This window comes from Furipterus horrens, unplaced genomic scaffold, assembly GCF_987537825.1.
Source record: "Furipterus horrens unplaced genomic scaffold, mFurHor1.1.pri manual_scaffold_13, whole genome shotgun sequence".
Lineage (NCBI taxonomy): Eukaryota > Metazoa > Chordata > Mammalia > Chiroptera > Furipteridae > Furipterus > Furipterus horrens.
Genome location: NW_028327183.1, coordinates 7378474 through 7399914, shown reverse-complemented (window position 1 = coordinate 7399914; position 21441 = coordinate 7378474). Strand labels below are relative to the sequence as shown.

The 21441-nt window shown below is 48.5% G+C and overlaps 1 protein-coding gene across 1 annotated transcript in view; it reads right to left on the bottom strand.

The window, feature by feature from the left end:
* Nucleotides 1–9658, bottom strand: part of NLRC5 (NLR family CARD domain containing 5) — a 73686-nt gene extending 64028 nt beyond the window's left edge. The window contains exon 1 of the mRNA XM_090260742.1: nucleotides 9626–9658. The gene's annotated coding sequence lies outside the window, so the exon portion shown is untranslated. The remainder of the gene's footprint in view (nucleotides 1–9625) is intronic.
* Between the last annotated feature and the right edge of the window lie 11783 nt (nucleotides 9659–21441).

Genomic DNA, 21441 nt, shown 5'->3' with positions numbered 1-21441 from the left:
ACTTTTTTTTTTCTTTTAAGGGAAAGAAGACAGATCAATGACCAGAAGACTGGGCCCTCTGAAGTTTAGAAGAGGGATTTTGCTTCCGGGGCACATCACCTGAATCATTCCTCCCATGGTAGCCGACAGTACCCAGACACGTCAAACGTGGACAGAACAAAGGCTTGGGGGGCAGGGGGTTCAGGGGATTGGTAGGTTGGAGCCTCGGCTCTGAGCCCCACTGCCCCAAATGGACTTGCTGAGTGACACCAGGCAAGTCCCTGCCCTCTCTGAGCCATGGTTCACTTACATGTCAAGCAAGCCTATCTCATGGGGCTCTATGGAGCTGTTAAAAGAGCCCTTGGGATCAGAGGCCTGGGTTCAAATCCTGATTCAACAGTTAATGCTGTGCAACCTAGGGCAAGTTTCTTAACCTCTCTGTACCACAGTCTCCTCATCTGCAAGTGGGGATGATGATTCTGCATCTATTTCACAGGGTCGCAATAAGGACTGGAGACATTAATACCTACAGGGTGCACGGCACCATGGCAGATACTGAGTGCTTAACACAGGCCAGGTATCATTCTACCCACTTTCCTCAGCAGATCCTCAAGAACCTTTCAAGTCTGGTATTTCCTCCTTTTTACAGAGGAATAAATGGACTCTGAGAAGTCAAGAGGCAAAGCACGGATTTAAAACCTAGGCTGAATCCAGAGGCCCCTTTCTACCTAAAGGGCCATACTACTGTCACCAAATGGTCTTCTTTCCAAAGTAAAAGGTCATTTCCATAGATGGTCATTATTTTTCTGCTTATAAAATATAACCTTGGTTCATTTGAAAAGTTCTCAACATTGCAGAAATATATAACATGAAGTTTTCCCACAGTCTCACCCTTTAGGGGGAGGTGTACAATTTCCAAGAGTTCTTACCCAGGTCTGAGAATATTTTTGCCTGATCGGAGAATCAGAATATCACTTTCCTAAAATTTTTCTAGAAGTCCTTTCACTTTTAATGTTATTTTCTAAAGTATCATCCACCGTGAATGAACGGTAACTCCAAAAAGAAACCCAAGGAAAACAAAACAAAGCGATGCTGTTAAGCTGGAATCGGGTGTTGTCTCCTTCCTGGGAATCTGACTAGAAGCCTGACCTCCTGTTGTCGAAACAGAGATCAAGTGTGTGAGAGGTGCCCTGGCTGGTGTGACTCAGTGGATTGAGCACCGGCCTGCAAACCAAAGTGTTGCCGGTTCAATTCCCAGGCAGGGCACATACCTGGGTTGCAGGTGAGGTCCCTAGTTGGGGGTGTGCGAGAGGCAACCATATACTGATGTTTCTCTCCCTCTCTTTCTTCTTCCTTTCCCCTCTCTAAGAATAAATAAGTAAAATCTTTTTTTTTAATAGCACTTTTTTTTATTATTGTTCTATTACAGTTGTTCCATCTTCCCCTCATTGCTCTCCCCTGACCTGCCCACCCCCCGCTCCCATAGTCAATCCCCACCCTGTTGTCCATGCCCATGGGACATTTACGTTAGTTCCTTGAATAAATAAAATCTTTAAAAAAAAAAAATCGAGTGCGAGAGGCATTAGAGACATTAGTACTTTCTCGTTGACTAACCAGGAAGGATTAAACAGAACTGAAAACGCACAACGGACTCTCTCTGTGATTCACCTTCAGTGAACACTGTCCACAAGGCTCCTAAGAAACACACACGATAGCAAGGTATTTCTCTCATCAAGAAAGACCTTGTGATGTGATCTGAATGCTTCAGAGCACCAGTTCCCCAAGGTTTGAATGTTCCCTCCATTTCACCACGAGGGGCAGAAGGAGCCACCAAGGCCAGGGGGTGATGGGCGTTTGGGGTAATTGTCCCGGGTCAGGCTCCATCTCTTCCCCCAGGAGACGGATGAGGGGGAATCAGGGTGTTTCCCCGCTGCCTGCAGCCACTACGTCTGGGCAGTCTTCTAAGAGATTAATTTAACAACATGGTCTCAAACACTTTAAAAAAATAAATGTCCAGGAGAGGCTTCGGGGAAGATGGACGAGTAGGAACTACTAGGAATCTACCCCCGCTCCCCCTTAGACAGCAATGTCATTGGCAGACTCTCCCTGGTATAACCGTTTTGGAACCGTCTGTTGAAGATTTGCAATTTCCAGGGAAAGGCTTGGACTGTGAATCGCGATTAACTTCGGTGACTTCAGTTCTTAGTACAGGAGCAGTTACCCGTGCCTCACCCTTCAGCCGCGCGGCAGGCCGCCGGGCACCTGGTCCAGAGCAGCCTGCACCCAGCTTGGAGGGGCTAGGGTGGGGGAAAAGGGTCCTGACGTCCCAATAGTGAAGACTTGCGCTCTGACTGCTGACTGCTGCTGTGAGCTCAGGAGCAGACAAAGGGGCAGGATTCGTTACTGTCGCACCTACCCCAGTGTTGCCCGCCCCTCCCCCACGCCACCCCCGCCTCCAGTAAAGTGACTTCCAGGCAATTTAAGGGGCCTGTGACTGTCCCACCTCTCCCTTCATTCTTCACTTTTTCCTCTTCTGGAGCCAGACACGGAGGGCTAGGACGCTCAGAAACAACGGCACACACGGGAAAAATTAGGAAGTGACTGCAATAACCCCAGAAAGGCTCAGAAAAGGCATAAGAACGCTTCAGGCTGATTCTTGGCACAGATACAATCCACAACAATTTTTTAAAAAACCAAAGCAATTTTCTTAACAAACAGCAACCCTAAGGAAGGGAGAAAATCAGATTTCCAAAGTTACCAAATTATTAAATTTAAATGTCCAGTGTTCAACAACCACAAAAAATCACAAGAGATACAAAGAAATGGAAAAGTGTGGCCCATTCAAAGACACAAATAATTCAAAAGAATCTGTCTCTGAAAAAGACTTAGTGGCCAATAGAGTAGACAAAGATTTTTAAATCACTGTCTTTAAAATGCTCTAAAATCTAAAGGAAGATGTGGAGAAAGTCAAGAAAATGGTGTGTGAACAAAATAGACATCTCAGTAAAGAGATAGAAAACAAAGCAAAACACAAAACCAAAAGAGAAATTCTGGAGCTGAGAAGTACAGTGGTTAAAATGAAAAATTCACTAGAGGGACTGGTTGGTGTGGCTCAGTGGATTGAGCGCCAGCCTGCAAACCAAAAGGTTGCCAGTTCGAGTCCCAGTCAGGGTACATGCCTGAGTTGCAGGCCAGGTCCCCCATTGGGGGTGCATGAGAGGCAACCACACATTGACGTTTCTCTCCCTCTCTTTCTCCCTCCCTTCCCCTCTCTCTAAGAATAAATAAATAAAATCTTTAAAACAATATTTAAAAAAGAAAAAGAAAAATTCACTAGAGGGATTCAAATACAGATTTGAGCAGGCAGAAGAAAGAATCAGGGAACCTTAAGATAGAACAACGGGAATTATTGAGGCTGACGAACAGAAAGGAAAAGACTAAAGAAGAGTGAACTGAGCCTAAGGAACCTGTGAAATATGATTAAATGGATCAATATATTCATTGTGGGAATCACAGGAGGACAGAGAGAACATTTGAAAAACTAACGGTCAAAAACTTCTCAAATTTGTTGAAAGAGATGAATATAAACATCTAAGAAGCTCAACACATTCCAAGTATGATTAATCCAAAGGGACCCACGCCAAGACTCATTATAAGCAGACTTTCAAAAGGCAAAGAGCAGGTCTTGAAAGCAGTAAGAGAGAAGCAGATCATCACGTAATGGGTCCTTGATAAGGTTATCTGCAAATTTCTCATCAAAAACTTTGGAGGCCAGGAGGCAGTGGGACAATAAATTCGAAGTACTAAAAGAAAGAAATTTGCCAAAAAGGAATCATATATTGGCAAAACTGTCCTTTAAGACACTCCCAGGTAAATAAAAGCTGAGGGAGTTTGTAACCACTACACCTGCCCTGCAAGAAATGCTCGAGGAAGGCAAGGTGAAAGGGGAGGACAGTGGGCAGTACCTGGAAGCCGTACGGAAAAATAAAGATCTCAGTAAAGGTAAGTACACAGGCAATTATAAAAGCTAGTATTGTTGTGACAATGGTTTGTATCTGTCCTTTTCATTTTCTACAGGATTTAAGAGGCTGATACATGTGAAGAAAAACAATTATTAACATAGAAGCTAGTATTACTATAACTTTGACTTGTAATTGGAAATCTTGTTTTTTATATACATTAGGAGTAATTATTGCATTTAAAGCAATTGTTAGTTTATGTTTTGAGCACTTGACATAAAAAGACGTAATTTTGTGACATCAGCCACTGTAAGGGGAGGGGATGGAGCGGGAAAAGAGCAGAGTTTTTGTAGGTTATTGAAGTTAAGCTGCTATAAATTCAAATTAGGATGCTGTAACTTCAGGATGTTAAATGTAATCCCCATGGTAACCACAAAGAAAACAGCTATAGAATACACACAAAAGAAAATTAAGAAGGAACCTAAACGTTTCACTATAAAAAGTTAACTAAACACAAAAGAAGACAGAAATGGAAAAAAAAAAAAAATGAGGGTCAAAAAAGCTACAGAGCATATTGAAAACAAATGGCAAGGTGACAGAAGTCACTCCTTATTGGTAATTACTTTAAATTTAAATGGATTAAACCTTCAAATAAAAGACAGAGATTGGCGGAATAAATAAAGCACAAAACCCAACTATCTGCTGTCTACAAGAAACTCACTTGAGATTTAAACACAAAAACAGGTTGAAAAGAAAAGGATGGAAAGAGATATTCCATGCAAATAACCAAAAGAGAGCAGAATGGCTATCCTAATATCAGACAAAATGCATTCTAAATTAAAAAAAAAAAAAAGGCTTACAAAGAGACAAAGGATATTATATATTAATAGAAGGTTCAATACAGCAAGAAGATACGCCAATGATAAACATTTACCTGCCTAATGACAGGCAGAAACTGACAATATTGAAGGGAGAAGTAGAGTTCTGTCACAGTAGTTGGAGACTCCAATACTGACTCACGATAATGGATGAACAACAGACCAGAAGGGAGGAGACAGAGGACACAACACAATAAACCAGTCAGCTCTAACGGAAATATACAGAATACTTCAGCCAAGAACACCAGCACACGCCTCCTTCTCAAGTGCACAGAGGACATTTTCTAAGATAGACGATATGTGAGGCCACAAATGAAGTCTCAATAGATTTTTAAAAATTGATATCATACAAAATATCTTCTTTGACCATAATAGGATAAAGTTAGAAATCAGTAACATAAAGAAAACTGAAAAATTCACAAAATTGTAGAAATTAAAGAACACTCTTTTAAACAACCAATAGATCAAAGACGAAATCCCAAGGAACATTAGAAAATACGTAGAGAAGAATGGAAACAAAAACACAGGACACCAGAACTTAGGGGACCCGATGAAAGCACTGCTAAAGGGAAATGGACAGCTAAAAGTGCTTACGTTAAAAGACAAGAGTATGGGCACTGGCTGGTGTGGGTCAGTGGGTTGAGTGCCGGCCTACAAACCAAAGGGTCACTGGTTTGATTCCCAGTCAGGGCACGTGCCTGGGTTGTGGGCCAGGTCCCCGGTTAGGGGCGTGCGAAAGGCAACCACACATTGATGTTTCTCCCCTCTCTTTCTCCCTCCGTTCCCCTCTTGCTAAAAATAAATAAAATCTTTTTAAAAAAATTAAAAAATAAAAATAAATAAAAGATAAGAGTACAAATGACCCATGACCATGGACAACAGGGTGGGGATTGACTGTGGGAGAGGGGTGGGTGGGGCAGGGGAGAGCAATCGGGGGGAAATGGGACAACTGTAATAGGACAACAATAAATTAATTTTTTAAAAAGACAAGAAAATTTATAGCTATAAATTTTTATATTAAAAAACAAATCAACATTCTAACTTTACAACTTCAGGAACTAAAAAAGAAGAACAAACTAAACCCAAAACTACCAGAAGGAAAGAAGTTAAGAGTAGAGATAAATAAAATGGAGAATATAACATTAGAAAAAAATTTAATGAAACCAAAAATTGGTGCTTTAAAACATCATCAAAATTGGCAAACCTTTCCCTAGATGAACTAAGAGAGAAAAAGGAAAGGAAACTCAAATTACTAAAGTCAGAAATAAAAGTGGGGACATCACTATCAAGTACAGAAATAAAAAAGGATGACAAGAACAACTGTAAGCCAACAAATTGAATAACCCGAGTGAGACGCACAAAATCCTAGAACCTACTGACAGTACATCACCAAGATGCTCAATATCCCTAACCACTAGGAAAATGAGAGCCAAAAGCTATAACACAATAAGGTACCAGCTCACACCCATTAGCATGGCTATTATCAAAAAAACCCAGAAGACAACTGTCGGCGAGGACGTGGAGAAACTGGAGCCCGTGTGCCCTGTTGGTGGGAGTGTAAAATGGCACAGCCGCTATGAAAAACAGTGCAGAGTTGCCTCAAAAAATTAAAAATAGGATTAGCGTATGATTCAGCCATTCCGCTGCTGGGTATGTACCCCAAAGAACTGAAGTCAGGGTCCTAAAGAGATATTTATACGCCCAGGTTGATAGCATCATCATTCACAGGAGGTAAGACAGGGCAGCAATGCGAGTGGCCATTGATGAGTGAGTGGACCAGCGAAACGCAGTGTATACACACCATGGATATTTATTCAGCCAGAAAAAGGAGGGGCGTTCTGACACAGGCTACAGCATGGATGAACCTTGAGGCCACTGTGCTAAAGGAAATAAGCCAGGCACAGGAAGGGCATCATACTATACGACTGCACGTCTACGAGGAACTTAAAGTAGTCAGATTCATAGAATAGTGGGTCCCAGGGGCTGAGAGAGGAAAGGATGGGGACTCATTGGGTCATGGGCAGAGAGTTTCAATTCTTCGAGACGAAAAGAGCTGTGGTGTGGACGGTGGAGATGGCGTCCCAATGATGTAAATGTAGCGAATACCACTGACCTGTATGCCGAAAAATGGTTAGGACGGGTATTTCTGTATTCTGTGTATTTTACAACAACAGAAGCATAAAGTAACGTTCATCTATCTCTTTGGAAGTCCACTCTGGGAACCGAGCCAAAGGAGACCACCCAGAATGTGAGCAAAGCTCAGCCACAAGGGCCTTCCCTACATTGGATGTCAGTGGGGCAGCCCTACCTTTCCTGACCCAGGTAAACTGACTCAGATGCCAAGCCACGGAAATGCCACGGCCTGGGCAGACGTCCCCACGGCGGAGGGCTGGAGGGTGGCAGAGGTGCAGTCTCCTCTGACGGCTTTTCGTTAAACTCCACGCCAGGTACCCACTCACAGGAAGCACTGTGAGGACAGCTCGCTTGAAGCAACTCATCCCACCCCCCTCTCTCCTGCTTCCTCCCCTGCTCCTCTTCTTCCTCCCCATTTCCACTCCGCTTTTCCCCATTGCCTCTGCCTGGCTCCCCCTTCCTCCAGACACCGTCATGGCTCGTGGCTCCCGGCCTCACGCCCCTCCGCTTTCCCCACAGAGGGCCATGCCCACCCTCTGCATTCCGAACACAGCCCGCCCCCCATCTGCACCCTCCCCTTCCTGCTTTGTCCTGCTTCACACCTGATGTTGACCGCACAGCTGTGTCCTCGGTTATCTGCTCCGATGAGCTCATCAGCTCCGGGGGCTAAGGACTGTGTTGTGCTCCGAGCTACTTCCAGTGCCTGTCACAGGGCTCAGCAAGTCGAAACAGAGCCCATGCGTGCAGGTTAATAATGACTGCAGGGCGGCGCCCAAGCCAGGGTCTGTGTTATCAGTACCCACTTGCCACGGAGCAGGGGCATCACTGGACCAAGAATCCATCCTACCCCCCAAAAATGCCAGGGGGGGTCTTCTCCCTGTGTGGCCTAGCACAAGAGAAACACCATCAGCCACCTCTGGGGGTGGGGGTGGTAAATCTGCAACTCCAGCATGTGCCCTGACTGGAAATCAAACGGGCGACACCCCCACCCTGAGGGACAATGCCTAACCGACTGAGTCACATTTATCAGGGCTCAAGTATTTTTTAATTAAAGTAAGACGTAATACTGGTGTGCATTTAATAGACTCCAGTATAGGGTAAAAATAAACTTTTATATGCACTGGGAAATAAAAAAATACGTGACTCACTTGAGACATTTGCTTTATTGCAGTGGTCTGAAGTTGGACCGAAATATCTCTGAGGTATGCTGATAGTCCATAGTCGCTCAGCAAATACGAGGGGCTGAGAGCCCCGTCTGTCTGCCTGCCATGCCAGGTGCCAGTCAAGTTGGTGCCACGTTTGGAGATGAGGCAGGTGGGCAAAATCCCTGGCCAGGAGGCCAGTAAGGTTTGGGGAAGACAGGTTGGATGAGGAACCTAGGTGTACCTTGATGTCGCCATCAGCTTCATGACCCCCCTCCCCTGTGTTCCAGCAGAGACCGAGCCTAGTGCCTTTCTGGGCCTATTGCTTCATAGAGAGAAGGATGAGGCTCCACGTCCTGGTGTGGGGTCCCCCCCACCTCCCGCCATACCCAGGTTTGTGAGACTGGGAAGTGCTGGTCTTCAAACAGCTTTTTAAGACTGCAGAATCCCGAACCCTTCGAAGAGGAACCAGAAGAACCCCAACTTATAAATAAATGCAAGTAATGCTGAAGGTAAGGGCAGTCTGCTGAACCTCCACAAAGGGCCACCCCAGCAAATCCCAAGAGAGAAAAATGGCTTCAAAATAATAATAATAATAATAATAATAATAATAAATGAAATGCAAAAAGCAATTAACAAAACGACGCCCATATATTCACCTATTACGTATGAGGTTCAAATGTTCATTAGAAATAGTCTGGACAGTTTGACATTCAGGAATTATTGTTAAAATGTTTGAAGAATGCTGATGGTATCTTCGTTTTGTTTTTTAAATGCCTCCTTCTCCTTTAGTACATTCTGAGACATTTCGGTTGAGATGCTGTGATGTCTGCCTGCCATTTGTTTGAAAATGCCATGTGGTGGAGAGGAGACCGGGTGGCCCTGGTTTGGTGACGGTTCGTACTGGTGGCTCCATAGGGTTTCATTAAGTCACACCCAGGAAGTCCATTTGGTTCCACCCATTTCTATTCCTCCGACTTTTGCTTATATTTCAAACTGTCCATAACTTTTTTAAAAAATGGTTTTTAGGCTAAAAAGTCTGCGTTGTATATAACAAGCAGGGCGACTTCCGCAACTCTTTAAAAAGCAATTAAAAGTTGAAGTTCCAGGAGGCGACCGGAGCTTTTGAGGGCAGAGAGGCATGGGAGGGAACGGGGCGCAGCTGTGGACGGATTGCGCCCCTTCACCCCGGGTGACCTCGACCGCCTTCCTCTGTGGCTCGCAAACTTAACCCCCAAATTCCGCACCGTAGCAGGCAGCGCACAGCCCCGGCCACGGGATCCCCATCGGCCCACACGGTCATCAGTCCATCCGTCCTGTCCCGTTCGTCTGTCTGTCCGTCAGTCCTGTCATTCCCATCCGTGTCCACCGGGCCATCCACCTGGTCATCTCACCCGGTGGCACCGGGACCTCCCGTTCCAGAGCCCCCAGGCAAGCCCTCCTCCCCACTCGGTTCGCATTCGCGCACGAATCTTCTCGAGCGCTTTGCACTCCCCCGCGCCCCGCAGCCGGGGCGCACAGGGCAAGCACTCACCAGCCTCGCTCCCCAAAGACGCCGAGCTCCACACCACGCCACGCTCCACATGAAACTGAAAGTAGGCGCCCTGAGATGCCCAGCCAGCCCAGCGCTGGGAGCCGGCGGCTGCTGCCGGGAAATCACGTGGATTCGAGGTGCCAGTGCTTGCGCACCGGTGGGGGCTGGGGATCGCGGCGTGGGCCAGCATCTCCGAGGCTCCAGGGGTTGGCGACTTTTGCGGGACCCAGAGACTGCCCCAAGGGACGCAGCTAGGCTCAGGACCCTTTTGTGGATGCGAAACCGAGGCAGAGGGTTAAGGGTTGGTTCACCCGAGGCGCGCAGGTGGGAGGGGGTTAGGGCTCTGCAGGATCCCGGGCTGAGGTCAACTGTCCCTTCTTCCTTGGAGACTGAGGGGAGGCGGACAGGACGGGAAAGAGAAGCTGCTGGCGGTGCGGGAGGAGACTGGCTCCTGGGTCCTTCCCGGCCCTGCTCTCTACAATGAAAGCAGGGGACAATAATGGGCCGTATTGACTGAGTTCTTGACCTTAAACAGTGTCTACCAATTCATCTCATCTAATCCTCAAACTAAGCCTAAAAATGCAGGGGCAAGCAGTGCCCCATTTTGCAGATGAGCAAACCAAGACCCAGAGAGGAGAAAGGTGCAGGAACTTGCCCAAGTCACACAAGGGACACAGGCAAGAGATGGAACAAAGGGGACTGGAGGGACTAGAAAGAAGGGGTGATGGTTCCCCCAGGAGGGGTCAGGGGCAGTTCTGTATGGCCACTCGTCCAGCTACCCTTTAAAGCTTTATTACGACCTCCCTCCCCAGCTTTCAGCATCCATGCTAAGACAAGGAGCCCCCTTCCTCCTGCAGAGGACATACCCACCCTGCGGACAAGTCTGCCTGCTAGGAAGTTCTTCCATGCACCTCCCTGTGACATCCCCGAAGTGAAGCAGCTCTCACTTGTTCTGACAGGACATCTTAGGCACCATGAGGCGGTGGACAAGTACTAGGGCATGGTTGGTGAGGAAGCCAAGGAAAAGCTGTGAGAGACATGGGGGGGGGGGGGGGAGTGATCCCCTGGCCAGGACAGGGACCCGTGAGAACAGCTGTGGCCACTGCCCCTGGAGATTGGAGGGATGAAGGAGACTCGGGGTTCCCAGGGCTGGGAAAAGAGGAATCAGCCCAAGCCCTGGGTCCCACCCTACCACTAATTCCCTGTGACGTGGGCATGACTCTTGCCCCCTCTCGCCCTTAGTTTGTCACCTGTGTGACAGTGAAGCAATCCTGTAGATAATGATGGTTCCTACCTCAAAAAGTTATGCTGAAGATTAAATAACATAAGGAGCTTAGATCAGTACCGGTGGCATGGCGGAGCTCCCGAAGACGCTGCTGTTCCTTTGATGCCCTGGGGGTCATGGAAAAGCCTCTGTGCGAGGAGGCAGGGCTGAAGCCAGAGCCAAACAGACATAGTCTCTACCTTTTGGAAGCTCAGTGTTATCAGATAATCCCAGAAATAGATGTAAAGCGGGAGCTGAGGAGTACCTTATTTATTTATTTATTTACTTACGTAAAGATCTATTTACTTATTTATTTCTAGAGAGAAGGGATGGGAGGGAGAAAGAGAGGGGGAGAAACATTGATCGATAGGTTGCCCCTCACAACCCAGGCATGTGTCCTGACCGGGAATCGAACCGGTGAACCCTCACTTCAGGCCTGTGCTCAATCCCCTGAGCCACAAGCCAGGGCACCTGAGAAGTATATACTTTAAAGGAGAGATGCATCAGAATGTAGTTTGGGAGCCCTTGAGAGGGGATCTTACCTAGTTGGGGGAAGGGGAGGGAGGCTTACCCTGAGAATGAGGAGGAATTAGATGGGGGGAGGGAGAGAGGAAGCATTCTGGGCTTGTGCGAAGGCCCTGTGGAGAGAGCACAGGCAGTCCAGGAAAGGGGCAGACTGCCAGGGGATGAGAAGTGTGACCGGAGGTGGCCTGGGCTGCTCTGCGGGACCTCCAGTTTGCAGACTGTTGGGACTCAAGGGACTGAGGGGCTCAAAGACCCTCTCCTCATCAAATAATAGAAACAACGGCTGCTGGAAAACACAAGGCTTTCTTTTACACACAGCTGAGCTCAAACAAAAGAAAGGGACAATCCCAGACATTGGAGACCAAGAGGGAACTGAGAGCCCAGACTGTAAGGACAGTGGTCCAGAGAAACGAGGTGCAGGATGTGGGATCCAGCCACATTGGCCTGGGGTTAAAAAGCCCTCGGAAGGGAAGAAGTGAGAGGAGGGGCTGGGATTAAAATACCTCCCGTTGGTTAAAAAGAGACTAAACTTGATCCGCCACAGGAAGTCATCAGGATTGTTTCCAGCGAGGTGTCAACTGAAAACCCAAGCCCCTGCACATGCAGCTCTGCAGTACACGCGTGAGCTGCCAGCAAGGTGCAGGACTTCCTGAGCTGAGAAGTTAACCACAAGCGAGTGCCCGTCCAGAGTGGTTAGGGTATGATGTAAGCTGCGGGGCTTCTGGTGGGGGTGAGCACAAAACCATTCTCTAAGGAAATGGGGGGGGGAGGGGCAAAGGGGAGGTATGGGGGGGCAGTTCAGAAAGCAGAGTCTGTCCACGAAAAAACCAAATATCCCTAAAGATGAGTTCCCAAGTAACCAACTATCAAACCACACAGGGAAACCATCCACCATCCATCTAGTGAACACAACCAATAGGAGGGCAAGCACCCCAAGGATCCAATAGGAGAACAACCCTACAAGAAACAGCAAAGGCACTGATTTTTCAATGACTAAGGAAACAGTCATCATGAAATCACTGGACTCCAGGTGGGGCAGGGGGGAGAATGGTTAGGTGTGAAAATAATAGAATTGCTGGAAAAGTTACTGATACTAAAATGCAAAATTCGGTGAGTAAACAGATTATACGCTGCTGTAAAAAGCCTGCGTGAATTGAAAGAGATCGTGGAAGAGACGATCCAGAATTTAGCAGAGATAGAAAGAGACAGAAACTAGTAACAGGACAAAAGCCCGCTTTTCAGGCCCTCTTTGCCAGAGCTGGTTGGACTCCATCAAGGATGATTGACCCTAATTGTTTTATGAGCCCTCATCCTCAGGACTAGAAATTACTGGAAGCGCCCTGAAGGCACAGAGGCTCCGGGAACTTACAAAACAGGACTTACCAGACCACAGTGACCGACAGGACTGGACCCTGCACCCAGAGATCACATCGAGGCAAGTTGCAGCCAGTGCAAGACCAGCGGAAACACCCTGCCTTACCACCTCCCCCGCCACCTAATCAAAGCTCACAGCTCTGACCCCTGAGGGGTGGCTCTGGGGCATTTCTCCGCACCCAGCCCTCTCCCTCCCTTGGGAAAGTGAAAATAAAAACTTTCACTCCCTGCACTTTCTTCTGTGAATTCTCTCACAGCTCGCGTCACGGACCACCCTAACTCTGACAGAGCAACGAAGAGACAGAGAAGGTGGGGTCAGAAGGCCCAACATATGTCTAATGGAAATTCCAGAGTTAAGAATAGAAAAGAGAGAGGCGGGGCAATCATTGGAGAGAGATGACTAAGCCATTTCCAGAGCTGGTGAAAGATATCAGCCCTTGAACTGAACGATGAGCTGGGTCCAAAACAAGCAGGCTGAGAGGTATAGACAGGGGCCAGCCAATGCAGGACCCTGGAGCCCGTGCCGGAGACTTGTGCCTTTATTCCAAGACTGCCTTTACGCTCGGTGAGTTTTAAGCAGACACATGAACGATCGGTTCTGCTTCTTGAGGCTACTGTGGGGAACAGATCGTAGGGGATGTGCGGATGCAGGGAGACCCACTAGGAAGCTGCAGATGGGTCCCCACAAGAGACAGTGGTAGCTGGGCCTAGGATGGAGACGGAGACAGAGAAAAGCAGGCACGCTCAAGAGATACTGAGGACATAAAACGGACAGGACACCGTCATGGGGATGAGGGAGGAGGGTAGATTAAGGACGTGCTGGAGATCCTAAGCTGTGGAAGAGCTGTATCCACAGGCATTTAGAAAGGATAGGTCTGCAGTTCATAAGGCAAGAAGGACCATCTTCTCTTAGAACAGTAGACAGACCGCAGGAGGGTGGGTGAGTCAGTAGGACTGGGAGCAGGAGGATGTGGGACGGGTTCTGCGGATGGCACTGACCAGCTCTCCAGCAAGTCGGGCGCAAGGTTGTTTGAGGGGCTTGGGGAAGTGCCGGGCACATAGCAAGGTCTCAGAAGCTGTTAGTGGTGATTCTCCCCAGCCTTCAAGGCAAAGGGGTGGGTCAGTGGAAGCATCGAGCCCCCAGGCTTGGCTGCCCACAGGCGTGCCCTGTCTGGGGTCAACCCTGGAGGAGCACCACCCTTCCACACTCCTGGGGCTCACACTGACAGGTTGAGGCACGAGCAGAAAGGAGGGGCACAGAGATGGTGGACTTACTCCCACTCCCCTGCAGGTGCCGGAGCGGCTGATGGAAAGATAGGGAGCAGTTGGGGGCATCAGTTTACACACTGCCAGAGTCGCAGGCCGCAGAGTCCCCCAGCACGGCAGGAGGGCAGCCTTGGCCTCCAGGCAGTGCCCATGTGGTACCCAGGCCAGCCAGGGGCTTGGCCAGCTCTGGGCCCCCTCCCTGCCACAAACGTCCCAGGCTGCGCCTCCTTTGGCACAGCCTTCGCTCTCCGCTGACACCAAAGCCAGCAGCGGGGCCTCTCTGCCTCCCCGGAGGGAGCAGGACACGTTCACTCTGTGTTGATCTGACGGTCGCTGGAAGAGCTGAGCATACTGGGTGGAGGGTGTGCCAGAGCTGAGCAGGACAGGTGGCAGTTGGGAGGAGCTCGGTGGGAGGCCCTTCCACTCAGGAGGGTGGGCTCAGCCTGGCCCACCAGGCCCTGAGTGCAGGTGAGCAATCAGGACTTGGGCCTCAGGGGTGGGCATGATCACAGGTGAGCTCACCAAGGACCCCTGGAAACCAGGCACCGAGAGCAGAGACTGGAGGCAGGGAGGCAGGAGACTGGAGGGCCCCACGCACACTCTGGGTCCCGCCTCAGACTGCAGCACGTGACCCAGTGAAAGCAGCCGCCATGGGCCAGGCACTGTGCTGAGTTTGCGTGCATCTCCGAGTCTGATCCTCACAACCACCCCCTGAGGGGTTGCTGTAGTTGGACCCACTGAACAGAGGTGGAAATGGCTCAGGGCACTGATGAGGTTTAAAGGCCTCCCTAAGCTGGGATTTGATTCCCAGTCTGTCCCAACGCAGATCTTGTATTATTATAAGCCCCTGTGATAGACTGTGCCCAGAAACAAGAATCCAGGTGTACCTTCCCCCCGCCTTTTTGTTCTGTTCAATTCTATTCTATTCCTTTTTGAGAGAATAGTGTCAAGAATTCTCACTGTAGCTATCACCCAGCTTTACCAATGGTCAATCATGACCAGTCATATTTTATCTCTACTCCCGCCATGCCTGTTTTGGGTAACGGTTGTATAATAACTAAATCTATTCCATGGCCATCTGGTCTTAGAGGATTATTGAAGATTTATGAAGGATATCTCTTCTAACTTCTTCAGGTGACTTTGCCATCTCTTACCCCTGTGACATAGGCCTAGGATGGCTTTATCTTCATTTTACAGAAGTGAAAACTGAAGCCCAATGTCACACAGAAAATGAGGGTCTGGGACAGCCCCACTGAACCTGGGACACCCCCCACGGAACCCCTGGTGGCAGGAGTTTCTTCCACAGAAGGTAAAGCGGCATTCTAGTATCACGGGCGCCCTCTAGTGGCAATAAATCGTCACGCCCTGTCCAGTACCTGGTTGTGTAAAAACAAGATCCACCTGTGTTGAGCCTGGTTTGGGGACTGCGGGGTGCTGGGAAGAAGGCTAGTTTTAAGCCAAAGATAACGTCTCTAAACAGTGTCTTCCAAATCCCTGGAGTGTCAGAAAGATACCCAGACATGAACCCAGGCTACCATGCAGCCTGTGGGGCCCAAGAGGTAGACTTATTCCAGGAGCCATGCTTTGTGCTGAGGCCTGGGTTTGAACCTAAGCCTGCTTAACCTTTCTGAGCTCCTTATTCCTGGTTTTATACACAGGGATGTTAGGGATATATGATGAACAAAATGAGATATTGTTTATAAAGGTGTCTGGCCCTTAGCACACCCTCTGCCCGAGTCAGGAGACCCGTTTTGCCAAGAGAGCTCTGTATCCTGCCTTCCTTTGCCCCAGGTAAGACCCCCATCTGCCTAGGACAGCAGGAAAGGGCCCTTCCAAGGCCTGACTCTTACTGGGGTTGTTGGAGAGGTTGATACATTTTAATAAATGCCCACAGGAGCACTGTTGGGGGAGAAGGGGGAGATTGAAGAAGCGTGGCTGGGGGGCAGGAGAGCAGCGTCAGGCATCTGCCCCTGGTATCACATCAGTGACAGGCCTGAGTTCCCTGGCCTGCCCTCCCTCTCTGGGTGTTGGAGGTAAGTCTCAGGCTACTTCTCCCCACCCCTGGCCTGACTCACTTGTGCAGAACATACTGGACTTGGCCCGGGATCTTCATGGCCCTGGATATCTGGGGAGCTGGTTGGCTGGAAGGCTGTCTGGATCACCGTAGTCTCTTGGTTCGCTACGAGACAGGGCAGCGGTGAGGGGCTGCAGCCTGGGCCTGGCCCCTACCCCAGCCTTGGCCATGGCTCAGCCTCTCTGGGATGAGGGGTTCAACTAGGCCTCACTCTGGTGGAAATTAGAAGGCTGTGTTCAGGGAACACACAGAGAGCCCTGACGCCTGACCCTGGTCAGGGTCCTACCAGAGAAACAGAACTGATAGATTCACTCTTAACTTGTTTGTTTATTTCCAACAACGGGCCTACCTGGCTAGGCAGCTCTGAAATCATAGGGCAGGCCGGTGGGCTGGAAGGCTTGGGAAGCTGGTGCTGTGGTCCACGGTGTGACGGCCTCTTCCCCAGGGAAACTTCGCTGTCGCTCTGCAGACCTTTCTGCTGGGCAGCGAGGCCCACGCGGACTACAGAGGACGCTCTCCTTAACTGAAAGTCCACTGATGGTGGATGAATCACACCTGCAAGTACCGTCGCAGCAGCACCCGGCCGTTTGATTGCATAACTGGGTACAGCTAAGTTGACGCATAAAACTAACCACCCCAGCTCACCCTTGGTCGACTTGGTGCTCTGCACAGGTTCTTAAACCCCACGTGGTCTCCAATAAAGACAATAACAAGGTCACGCTTCCATCTCAGGTGATGGAGCTCTCCCGCGTGTAACCAAAACCACGCTGCCGCCTATCCCAGGAAAGGAGGGTGGCAGTCACTCTTCTCTCTGAGCTCCTGTAACTTAAATCCCATCATGTAAAGTTAACCATTATGAATGCCTCTTAGGTTAAGTGCTGAGGAGATAAGCAAAGAAGGAGATTAAAGATATTTGCTTTAATATTTGTATATATAACATACAAGTTTGCGTACGACTATGCAAACACGCATAACCAATGAGGAAGGAACAGTCATGGCAACGACAGCCCTTATTTCTGCAGCTGGTCAGATGGTTGTTGTGGGTTTTTATAACCACCTTCTTACCCATTCCATGCCCTCAGCAAACCTCTCAGCTAGTCATGGTTCTCTAGCTGGTGGGATGACCCAGACCTTCATTCCTGAGAAGTCTGGGCCGAGTCATCCTGCTTTAAATGGCTTGTGGTAGTTTTCCACTGGTGTTAATCACAGGGTATGCTAGTGCTAAGTGGCGTCCTGAGGGATCCCTGTGTTTCAGACATCCTCTTCCTCATCCTCCTTGTATAGAAGCAGCTCAATTTCCTCTTGATAATTACCCAGCCAACAGAGTAATGCCCGTCTTTGCCTGCTGAGAAGTTCAAAGGAGCCAGGTGGCAGCCGTAGCTTCCAGGTCAAGGGAATCGTTCTTCCATCTTTCGGTGGAATCATTTCTCCCTCTTGTGGATTGAACTGTGTTTCCCAAAAGTTATGTCCATTGCAGAATCTCAGGATGTGACCTTACTTGGGAATGAAATCTTTGTGTATATAAATCAAATGCCTGGTGTTCTTACAAGAAAGTCCTATGAAGGCGGAAACACGGAAGAGAGGGAAGAGGCCACGTGAAGGTGGAGGCAGACATCGGAGTGGTGCCACTGCGAGCCAAGGGGGACCCAGGGTGGCCGGCAGCCACCTGCGCCAGGATAAGTCGATGGTGATCCGCTGCTGTTCCCCGAGACCTGTCTCTCTTCTGCGTGGGCCAAATAGGGGAGTTGAATGGAGACGTGGGAATTGCCACCCCTGAACCCTTCGAGTTCTTGTTGGTGACACTAATCTCTGCAGTACCCCAGGGATGTGGTATTGCTTTTGATGGAATATTTTCCTACGTACAGGCAGCTCTAGTGACTTCCACTGATCGTTTGCCCCATAATACCCCTCGCTTCACGGGAAAGGGAACCTGAGTGGGAGGATCCTGCCCATTGCTGAGTCTGTCTATTCCAATTATGGGTTGTGGAACTGGGGACATGTCCTCCCATAGGATGTATTCAGGGGCCCACTGGACTCACTGAGGGATGGACCTGAGCTAAAGTGCTGTTGATCGTCTGACCACCTTAAATTTTTGCTCTGACCCATGGACCGCAATAATGTCTTAGGTCTCCTGGGACTCATGTCAACTTAGTGCCAGCATTGAGTAATACCTGAAAAACCTCATTATTTCCTTCTCCCCAGTGCACAGTCATGTGGTAAAAAGCTGTAGGCCATTGGGGGAAGGCTGGGGGATATGTTATGTACATGTTTTTTTCCAGGGATGCAGGGCCCTTCCTCAAGGGGACCCAGCTCCCCTTCATTCAAGGAGTTCAGAGTCTGTAAACTGGATTAAGTCTGGGAGGTGATGGAGGAGGCATAATTACCTGTTCTGGCGATTCAGGTGAGACTTCCATTCACTCGACCTAGGACGACTCTTCTGCTTGTCCAGATCGAATAAGAATTTAGTAGACTGTCTCTTTCTTCCCAAGGGCCTGATACCATGAGCAACTAGGCAACGCCACAGGTCTCTGCAAGTCAACCCATTCTGATATGTTTCGACACCGCTGTTCATTATAGTAACTACAAGCCCCCCTGTCTTTGGTGATTAAGCGCCACCCCTTGGTCCTTGCCATTCTGGGACCCGCTCTCCCATTGTATTTAGGGACCGCAGTCAAGTGGCACCATTTCCCACTATAAGTTCTGACCTGCAGGGATGAGTGACCCAGAGCTCTGCCACGGGGTGGGGTCCCCTCTCTCAGTTTTCTCTTACGGTCATGGTGAAGGCTGTGTCCTCTGGCACCTCCTAGGACAGGGGAGCGATCTCATGTCACACACCCCACCCTAACCTTCCCGGCGCCCCGAGCCTTCCGTGTCTTCCTCTCCGTATTCCAGCGCAGTTCTGGCAAGCCCACCTCGCGTCATGTAGGCCACCTTGTAGGCTAGGTCTCAGCCAGCCGCTCCGCCAACTGGTACTGCCCTGGCTGCTCATGCTGCGTCGCTAATTCCAGAACCTCTGCTTACAGGCCCGTATTCACACATCCTGCCTGGTACGGCTTTATGTTCCTCCCACCGTTATCCCACCCCCGTAATATCTGTTCGCACACATACCCCCAGATGTTTGTTTGTATAATGCTGTTCTTTTTTGGTGCAGAGTACATCCCCTTGCACCTCACCCTTGGAGTAGCTGCAGACCCGACCACATGCCCCCTTTCAACACATCAGCCTATTAAAGGCCCCAGAAGTCCTACAGTGAAGAAGTCTAAGAACTTGGCTGAACCTGAGGTGTCCAAATTTCTATGACCATGAGCTCATTTGAGGGAGTGTTTCTCCTGTAGAACTAAGATTTAAAAAACAAAACACAACAGAAAGACCAGGAAAATGCAGACTTAATAAGTGGGTATGGCCTGAGCTGAAATTTGAGGATTTTGTTTTGTTTTGTTCCTTCTTATTTACTTAATTGCTGCTTAATAATGAAGACCCAGCTCTGACTGGTGTGGCTTAGTGGGTTGGGCATCATCCCGCAAACCGAAAAGTCACTGGTTCGATTCCTGGTCAGGGTACGTGCCTGCGTTGTGGGCCAGGTCCCTGGTTGTGGGTGTGTGAGAGGCAGAGCCAATCAATCGCTGTTTCTCTCACACATCGATGTTTCCCTTCCTCTCTTTCTCCCTCCTTTCCCCTCCCTCTGAAATATTTTTTAAAAAGGTAATAAAGGTCTAAACCAATAGCTTCCTATAGTCCCTCTCTATATCACGGTTCACTTATTGTGGCCTCACTGTATCATGGGATTTTTAAAAATATTATATTTAATTATTTATCGTGGATTTTTTCGCTCTATTGCGGGATTTTGCAGTTCTGTACAGTAAATACTAAAATAGATGTAAGGTTCCTACTTCGCGGATTTTCACCTACTGTGGGGGGCGCGTCTAGAACATAATACCCACGATAAGTGAGGGACCACTGTACATTATTATTCTGCATTAGTAGAAGCACTGACATTTCTGCCATGACCGCTCCCCTCAGTGTCTTAGGCCTTAACTGTATGTTGTTCGAAGGGTCCACCCTCTGTGTTAATGGGGCTTGGACCGATCTGAAAACGCGCCAGTTGTCCTCAGGAGCACCTTCCTGGACCTATTTTGGGCCCATGGGATCTGCAGTGGAATCCTCACAGCCTGGCATCACAGCAAGAGAGGCCTCACTCCTTTGGAAATAAGAGACAGGTGCCGCCAGTTGCCTGGGGTTCCAGGCGCCTCGAAAAATGGTGATGTCCCCTCCTCTGAAATGGATTAGGCTTTTCCACCCAAGACAGTAAAAGGGCCTTGACGTGGTATGAAATACGGAGCCGTGTTTTTGTGAAGGAAAGAGAAGTAATTTCATCCTGATCGTTTGTGAATGGGCGAGGGAAGGAGAGTGTGTCCTAAATGGAACCCAGGAAGTTGTAGAAAGCTGGCGAAAAGGGACTCGTGGGAAAGGAAGTTTTATGTGAGGTCAGGCTGAGGAAGATTGAACTAAATTTTAAAAGGGCACTTGAATGTCAGAAGCAAACTGATGCAAAAGCTCGGTGTTTTCTCTGTTCAAAAGGACTGTCAGTCTGCTGCTGATATTATGAAAGGTTTTCTGCCCAGAAAGCAAAGATTCTGTGTTTTATCAAAATAACTTTGTTTTCTGTTGTCTTAATCAGGCCCTTGATTCCTTAAGAAAACTGAATCTCCTCAATAGTAGGAAGTCATGCTAACATTTCTGTACACTTCTGTATTTGTGTTTGAAATCCATTTTCACTTCGGTTGAACGGATGATTAAGTATTGCTTCATAATGACTTATGACCCTCTTTAGTCGAATGTCCAATCCTTCTGATATATTTTTACAGACTCCCCAAAATTTAAATTATAAAGAGTCTTAACCTGCAAATAACTTGAAGGTATTTCAGAAGGGCCCCTGGAACATCTCAAGAGGTTTGTTTCCTCTCCTTACTAAAGAGAGATATTAAACTAATTAGGTCTATTTACTATGCTAAAATTACATGGGAACTTTGTAAATAAGGAAATAATTATGTTCTGTTTATATATGTTCTAAGTGTCCCAGAAATCTATGCGAAATCCCTGACAATCTGCAATGTCCACGGGCCCTTCTGCAATACCTCAAGGTTAAGGCCAGCAGAGAACGTTCAAGCTGCCTGCCTTCAGAATTCAGAAGCCAAGATCGGAGTCTGCTCCAGTGAGTAACCTTCCGTTTTCCCTTGTGTCCACAGAGCTACCTCCTATTAAATGCCTGATCGCTTGCATCTCAGGGTTTGGTTTGGGAGCCCACCAGCATCA